Genomic DNA, 9416 nt, shown 5'->3' with positions numbered 1-9416 from the left:
TACTAGCCTAAGCTATATTGGTGATAAGAGCCCTAGAAATAAAAAGATTTCTAGATCAATTTTAATTTAAGCGTTATTTTTATGGGTTGTTTCTTAAGTCAATAGGAATGGAGATGAAACTTTGATGGTGTGAAGACTCGACTCCAAAAACACTAAAAAATGCACCTAAGATGATAAACAATTCTTTTTCTTCAATGAATTTCTAGCTAAAAGAAAGAGTTGAGAATGCAATTCTTTGAAAAACAAATCTTTCTTTCAACATATAAATGAAAAGAAAATCTTTTTTTCTTTTTCAATAAACTCAAAACGAGACTACTAATTATGCTCACGAAAAATCCCTTTCTTTTTCAACACTCAAAAACTACAGAAAACAATTTCTTTCAAAAGAGATTCTACAATTTCTAGAAAACACTCAAAACTATAAAAATCAATCTTGAGATCTAAAAACTTCTAAAAAACTTAATTGAAATAAAAGCTTTAAATCATTTTGAGGACGTTTTACTTAGTTATTCAGTAAACTAAGGATTAATTCGTTCAGAATAACAAATCAATCAAAAAACACCCAGCTATGTTTTCTTTTATAAAAATGAAATTCAAAACTTTCAAACAAGTTCGTTCAAAGCTTTGCAAAGAGAAAACGAAATCTATTTCTCAGCAAGGGCAGATTTCAAAAATCAGTCAGACTCATCAAGAAGACCAAAAAGACTAGGGTAATCTAAGGTTTCTTAGGCTTCTAATCTTTGAGTCACTACAAAGACCAAGCGAAAATCAATCCAGGCACGCAAAACTTCTAGAAAATCACCTAAAACCAAAATGCCAATGGAACTCACTCACAAGAGATTCTTGACAGAACACATGCAGATCTGGGTAGACACTAAAAGCCGAAAATAAAAAGTTAACTTAACTGGACGAAAACAATTTAGGTTTTTCAAAAATTTTAACAGGGTCTGTAGGCTTCCAGTAGAACCAGATGCGGTACCGCTCTGTGTACTAAAGGAAAGATGCGGAGAGGTCCGCACTGTCTGTAAAAAGAAAGTGCGGTTCCCTGTAAACTTCGGAAAAAACAAAAAGAATCCAGATCCTAAAAACTACCCAATCCCACACACATTAAGCAAAAACCAGAAACAGGGATAAGTTTCTCAAGTCAAAGAAAAAGGAAAAGCAAAAACCAAATTCAAGTCCCCAGTGGAGTCGCCAATTTGTCGGCCAGATAAATCATTCTTGCGGACAAGACTGATCTCCCTAGTATCAACAAATATCTAGCAACAAGCAGGACAAGAAAATCTATCTTTCTCTAAATATATTGCGATTCATTAATAAAAACCAAGAGGTGTTTTAGACCCTACCTTAAGTCCAACACTAGTTTGTGGCAGCCACGCTTTGACCGTCCGAACGAGTTTCCTTTTGAGAACCTGCAATCACAAACAAGCACACATCAAATAACACCTGCATATCTAATATAATAAATCATATTCATCATGGTGATCAAGGAATCCATGAAATAAACCATAAAACACAGCTTATTGAGAAAAATAAACTTGATTGTATTAACTTTGAAAATAGAATAACTTTACAACCTTTGGTGCCTTGATGTTGTACAAGCTCCTCCCAGGGTCCGAAACAGGAATCTCCTCTACTTTGACAAGCCTCACACTCTTCCAAATGAGATCAACAAGGTATGTAATCTTTCCTCACAAAATCTCAATTAGGAAGACTAAGTTCCAGCAACATTTCACCTCAAAAATCTTCAGCTTTCAACCTCCCCAGTAACCAGCCCAATGCTTCATTTTATAGTGCAAAGGAAGGATGTTACAGGTCCACCTATGAAGGGATAGAGTCCTCCTTCAAAGGGATAAGCTCCTCACATCAAGGGGTTAGTTCCTTAAGGTATGGGATGCATGAACCTTAAAGGAGCGAACTTGCCACCTCAAGATTCCTTCTAGAAGCTTCCACAAATGACTCAAAGTGAGTTTTTAAGAATGTACTTGCGCCTTTTTGACTTTTACAGGGGTCCGCACCCATTACACAGAGACAGAGCAGTCAGGTACGCAGGGGACATGACCAATAGGTGCGGGACCGTAGGTAATGCTAAGAGAAAGTGCGGAACCAGAGTTTTAGAGACTTTTAAGGGCTTTCTCTTAATTTTCAAGGCTTGACATGAGGAACTGAGGTTTAAGACTTGCAAAGGAGGAAAGTATGAGTGGTGATAGACTCGCACCGATTGCAGAATGTCATGGTGACAATATTTTGTGCAACAGCATGCCACCAAAGGGTGTGTGCACACTGATGTCATTTAACATTATTGCAGAAACCATACGTTTCAAGGCATATATCTTATTCCCCAAACTTTTCAAGAATCTGTGAAACATTATCTTGTGCCACCTCATCTCCAAGTTCAAAAACTCTCACGTAAAATAGCAGAGACCTGTTTGTTTTCCCTTTTAGGTAACTCTCTAAAACCCGTTGCAACATGGATTCCCAAAGTCCTCTCTCTGCAACAAGATTATAGAATATAGTGGCCATATTAAGATCTTTTTCATGCCAATGCCTTTGTGGAACATTTGTAGACAACTCTTACGGGAAGGTTGGGACAAATAGCTGAGATGAATGTTCACTAGTAAAATTTATTACATGTTGGGCGTGTTTCCAGTGAGTTATAGAACCTGCCATTGATTTTGTGGAATTCTTCTCTCACCTAGTATGCAATTTGAATGCCTCAAGAAGACGACGACTTAAGTCAATTTGGACAAAAATTGATTCGAGATTTCTTTTCTTTTGCTCAAATAAATGCTGCTCTTCTTTCTCCACTGTTGATTTGGGATAACCTTCTACATTTCGAGGAGTTGTCCATATAGGCTTGAGACATTTACAATCCATTAGTTAAAAGTCAAATGAGGAACTTTGGAATATTATTCCACGTATTTGTAGCGTTCCTTTATATATATTCCACTGGATATTTCATCACAATAGATATGATAATATTATAGTTAAAATATGAGATTCTACACTATTACTGTTTTATTAAACTTTAAGATCTATAAACTTAACTGTAAATATTGCATGCATGCGAATAGAAATTATGAAGAAAAGTAGAGAACGGAAAAATAAGCTCACACACACATAAGACACAAGATATTCTCTCTGGGAAACCCTTTCGGGAGAAAACCCTGCTGGAAGGTGAGGTCGCTCCACTCCGTTGCTTTGTTTGGAAATATGGTTGTAGGTACAAAGAAGCAATGCCTGTGGCCCACAGGCTGCTACAATGCACATATCCTTTTTGTGTGCTCTACCTCCTATCTCTCATGTCTGTCTTTGCTCATCTATGGAACAAAATGCTCTCGAAAGAATGGAATGCCTCTTCCTCCTAGTGGCCCGGTTATAACACAACCCGATAGCCCACTGGTGGTTAATTTTGACTACATCAAATCTTAACTAGAGTTACAATATAGACTCTTATAGAGTATTTTACATCATAATCGCTTGGCTATCCCATTTTCCATGAATACTGGGGGTTGACGCGACATCCTCCTGAACTATAGGTGTGAAAATAGGAAGGCCAACTTTTGAGTGGCATAACTTTTGCATACGGACTCCGATTGACGCACTTCTATCGCCATACGTGACTCCAAAAAAATGTCATTTGCCTCAAAACACTCCTAGAAGGTTTCAGACCCTGTTTTGCCAAACTGGGACCTGTTGGTAAAAACGGTCCTGTGGGTTGATTCCTCCACTTTTTGATGCATCGAGATGGATCGAAAACAATATAATGATCTGATCCATATATATATATATATATATATATATATATATATATATATATATATATATATATATATATATATATATATATATATATATATATATAACCAGTTGTGTCATTCGCGAAGTGTAACACATCATAAGTAAATTGATATATCTTTATAGATTGATTGCATTTTTTATTGTTGTTACTTTTCATATATATTTTGAAATCATATTTTCGGCAACTTGTAGAGATAATTCACTACCTTTACATCCCGGATGCGGGTGGTTATATGGCATAGCAGGTCCGTGGCTCGTCATAAGGGCATGTGTACGCCCGGACGAGCCACGTATACCAGGAGGATTTGTATTAGGTGTAGCAGCGTGCATCATTTAAGTTCGCAGGTGATGGTTCATGGCAGTCGAGTCCTTTCGGCATTTACTGCCCTTCTTGGTAACTGGAACATGGCGCTTCAAAGCCACAGCTTCTCGGTCATTCTCCCGCAGTTCGTGTTGGCTCATGCTCTGGTCCTGAGGGAGGTTGTGGAGGCTCATTGTGTTGGCTCCTGCTCTGGTTCTGAAGGTGGTTGTGGAGGTTCTGAGGTCGCGAGGGGGTATTCCTTCAATTCGAGCAATTCGGGGATGTATGGCATCTCTGTCATTCTCCCGCAGTCTGGTATAAGGATTGGGTGCTCGGCAGTGGTGTGGGCTCATTCTCTAGTTCCGAGGGAGGCTGCGAGAGAGTATACCTGCTACACGCCCAATTCAAGGATGCAGCGAGAACGCCAACGAGGGATAAGTCGGCGCGGGAGTTATAGAGGCCGGGCTTCGTCTCAGAGGCAAGCCCCCTCCCCCTCCTCCTCAATCGAGGTTTCTTCCGAACGCAGACGATCCAGGGGACGGGCAGTTGGCAGAGGAAGAGCCGCGGAACACCAAGAACGGATGGAATGTGGGCACTCTGAGCATCCCATGGTAAGATACCGCATTCCATGCACACTGTCAAATTCTACTTTCGTTGTAACGGTTTCGGTGGAGCACTGCAGAAATCCTCGAGGTCAAGATGAGGCTCTTCATGCCAGCCCTCCGCGGATTCCTGGGTTGGCTCCCACAGTTGATATGCAACTTCCCGCCATTGACATGCTGCGCCCTGTTCAAGACAGCTTCTCCCCAGATCCTGGGGCAGGCCCAAGTGAACCTGTGCAGCGCAACATTCCCACCGAACCGGACATCTGCCAGCCTCCCAGATGCAAAACGGAGGACGACCCGCACACCACTGATGATGACTAGTTCGCTCTGCAATTCGCCACAGGTTTCTGAGCAAGGAATTTTTTCACTGTCTGCTCTCACCGCTATCTTATATGTGTCAGGTCTTTGTCATTATGTAATTTTGTCCTTCTCTGTTACAGTGACGGCTATCTATAGTTGTTTCAGTCTCCATGTGTTTCAGTCTCCGCTAAACATGTATGTCGGTCTCATGAATGTCGATTTGGTTCAAGTGTCAGTCTTTTGTAATTTTGGAGATGATTATTCCTGAGCTTACTGTCAGTCCTTCGACAGGAATCACAAGGCTTCGGCTCTGTTGTAACACTGATGATGTAATTCTTGCCTTTTTTGTAATATAATAGCATAGTCTTATTCAGAAAAAAAAAAATTCACTACCTTTACATAGTTACAATTTGATGAAGATTTTAGTTTAAATCCGTTGTGATTTTCGATAGGGAATTTGTGCCAGATCAGGGTTTCCTCTTTTCTCAAATGTATCAAGTTATCATTCTTGACAATCTATGTGGTAGATTCCTCTCAGATTTCATGCAACAATCTTAACATTATAATTTGGGATTTGGGACTCCTTGACACTATTGCATTGTATTTCACAGTGATCATGGCATGTCTCTTGTGATTTTATTTTACAACCTTCTTCTGGAGAGTCGAATCAAATTTTGTATGTACTGTTGATTGAGGAGCAATGCATTATGATACCTCCAATACCCAAAATTACAAAGAGAACAAAAACACCAAAACATTAATAAAATGGTATTCGATGCTTCGACAACATTTGGTCTCACCCATCATTGAATGAGTTTTTGAATTTCCCATTTGTGTCGATCGAGTATGAAATGCCACCCATGACAATGATCATCATGTTCAAGAATTCCAATATATTAACAAGGTAAGGCTCATCAAGGTAAGTATGGACTACTTTGACTTCACCATTTAAGGAAACATCCATGCTGCTTTCCTAGTCTTCCAAAAGCATTCAAACACCATAATTAAAATATCTCCAAGAAAGTGTCAAAGTAATTTCCCATTAAAATATGAGCATGAAATTTGAAGCTACAGGCATGACTATATCTCATGAATTAGGGAATAAAAATGATTAGGAATATCCCTCTCCACAATGTAGAGCGTTGGTGGAGGGACACCAAAAAACCGAACATGAGCAGAGTTGGTGATGTAGCTCCTCTCTTGCTATTCTTAGTTGATACCTAAGGGAAACCATTGATTTTTCATCTGTGTTGTAATCCGTGCCATCTTTCCACAATCATCCTCCTCATGGCTTGGATTTTAGATCTTCTATGGTCATCTAGAGAAACATATTATCAACCACATCTTTGTAAGGTCATAATGGATCTTGCTTAGATATTTGATTTGAAGTAGCCTGAGAAATCACAAATGCATTTAGATTCTTGATGAGCATCCTCAAGTTTAACAACCATTTTTGCAACTTGATAGGGCAAAGCTTTCTATCAATAGTTGCAATTCACATTCCTCCATACCTAGAAGAAAAGCACCTATAACAAGACCAAAAGTATTGGAGCATTCCATTGCCAAGAAAATTATCCCACCACCCCAACTTTTGTGCATGAGAATGAGAATGACAACTCCAAACATAGAAATAGACCCCACACTTAAGAAGAATACCAGATTCACCTGAATATTAAAAAAAAAAAAAAATCCACGAATCATAATGACTATGTTCTCTAAAGGGTGAAACTACAACATGATTACCCCTGCATCTGGCTTCAACATAACCCTTTATAACTTCACTGTTCCACTTCCTTGACATTTTATAATTTGTTTTTATTATAGAGTATTCATCTTTATTACAACAATGCCAACTATGATGACCATGGCAAGCACTGTATGAAGAAGGCAATTTATAATGGTGACAAGTGCACTGATTTCATTTTTTGAAACTTTGACGATAATGGGTTCTTGTTTTAGATTTTGTACCCTTGCAACCTTTAGATAGATATTTATCACTTCAATATTCTTAGCAAATTTGATATGCATTTCCATGTTCTAAACAAACTTAAGGTATATCAAAAGATGTATCAAAAACCTCCAAAAATTTTATAAAGCTCAACATCAATAGTATCACTAACATGAATTTCCGTAAAGATTTATGTTGCATTTGAACTACTCCACCTTGGAAGCTATCCATATTAAGTAAAATTCTTTGGTGAGTTAGGAGGTATGTGATTTCTTTTAACATTTCATGGAGTTTGCTTGAAAACTCTTTGTTATTTTCGTTTTGCAAAATTCTGCTACAACACCATCAACATCTAGTAAGTGGCAGCGAATTTCGAGTCATTGTTATATAATTGTGGCCATCTAGAGGTCTCATTCCTACAAGAGTTGAGAATGGTGGGCAGTGCCACAATCGAGGGTCGACTGAGGTAATCTACAACGTGATTGGTGCTACCCTTCTTGTATTTAATGTTTAAATGAAATTGTTGTAGATATGTGGACCATTTCTGATGGCGATCATTTTGTAACTTCCCTTGTATCTGTATGAATTGAAGAGGTTGGTGATCCATTTGGATGACCATCTCCTTCCCCAAAATGTAATGTTTCCATTTTCAGTAGGCCTGCATGATGAAATACATTTCCTTATCATAGGTGGGGTATCTCCAGACAATATCAAAGAGTGTCTCACCATGATAGGCCACTGGATGTCCTTGCTAAATGAGGATTGCACCAATAGCATAGTCAGAGGCATCTGTCTCCATATCAAATGGATGCTACAAGTATGGTAGAATGAGGATTGGTGTAGAGCAAAGGCGGCGTTTCAGTTCATCGAATACCTTCTATTGTGACTAAGACCAAAAAAGCTTTACTTTTGCTTCATGCTTGGTAACTTGACTTAAGGGCCAAGTGATGTAAGAGAGCTGAAACATGAATCTTCAGTAGAAATTAGAAAGGCCCGAGAAGTTGCAAAGCTCTATTAGAGTCATCGGGGCCGACCAATCTCGAATGATTTGAATCTTAGCTGGATCCACATGCACAACTTGCTCATAAATAATGTAGCCAAGATATTGAACCTTGTCCATGTTGAAGGAGCTTTTATCCAAGTTAGCACATAACTTGTGTTGTCGCTGAGTGTGAAGGACCTGTTGAATATGTTGCAAGTTCTCTGCCCAAATCTTGCTAAAGATGAGGATATTATCCAGATATACAACCATGAAAGAGTTAGTGAAAGGCCGCAAGATGTCATCCATCAGTCTCATGAAAGTTGTTAGGGCATTCATCAAACCAAAGGGCATGAGAAACCATTCAAAAAGGCCCTCCTTGGACTTAAGAGCGGTCTTCCACACATCAGTTGGTTCTATTGGAACTTGGAGACAACCGAACTTCAAATCGATCTTGTTGAAGTACTTAACCCCCTTGAGCTAGTTAAGAAGGTCGTCAATATAAGGAATCGAGTACTTGTTCCAGACTGTGATTTTGTTCAGAGGTCGATAATCAATGCAGAGTCTCCATGTCCCATCCTTCTTGTGCACGAGTACAATTGGGTTCCCATAGGATGAGAAACTTGGTCGGATGTGCCTTTTTTTGTAATAGTTCTTGGATCTGCCGCTTAATTTCCTCATTTTCTAGAAGAGAGTGGTGGTAGATTGACCCATTGGGTAAAGGTGTGTAGGGGGTCAGATTGATTGAATTATTGACCTAGTAGTGAAAAGGTACCCCCGTGGGTGAGGAGAATATGTCTTTGTACTCTTTCACGACCTTATCCACTTGCCTCTACTGCGTGGAGAATCCCTGAGCGGAGGCCATGGATGTGGCCACAATCTTCTCCTTACTCCGAGAGTGAATAAGGAAGAAGACAAATTTCCTAGTGTGGGAAATGGTCTCACTGTATTTCTTACCAAAGATCAAGGAAATGACAGTAGGCGAGACTACCTCTAGTATCATGTATAGTTTTCTTCCCAAAATAATGATAACACTATGGGTTTTGGACTCATACACAACATGATGCTTCCACAATTATGGTTGGCCTAATAAAACATCACAAACTTCAAGGGGAGAAACATCACAACATACCTTGTCCATGAAAGGCTTGATGTTGTAGGGCATGCGACATTGTTCGCTAACATGAAGATATCTCCCTTAGTGGAGCCACCCAATGGTGTATGGTTGCAGGTGTGGTGATGTCAACACCAGCCGTTTAACGACCTCTATTGATATTAGGTTTTTTGACTCCCACTAACAATAATGAAACATAGTGGAACACCCTTCACCCACATTTGTGAGTGAAAGAGACGCTCACCTTTCTCCGGATCTTTAGGCTCACTTTGCTAAACCTTAGTGGTGGAAACAATGGCACTGTATTCCGCTTCAATGATCTATTTCCCCTTGTATAATTCTGGTTAAGAGTCACAACCTACGTATGA

The sequence above is a fragment of the Pinus tabuliformis genome, chromosome J (genome assembly GCF_031772625.1).
Source record: "Pinus tabuliformis cultivar Carrire ecotype Pingquan chromosome J, CPIR1, whole genome shotgun sequence".
NCBI lineage: Eukaryota > Viridiplantae > Streptophyta > Pinopsida > Pinales > Pinaceae > Pinus > Pinus tabuliformis.
This window is presented reverse-complemented; position numbering follows the sequence as displayed.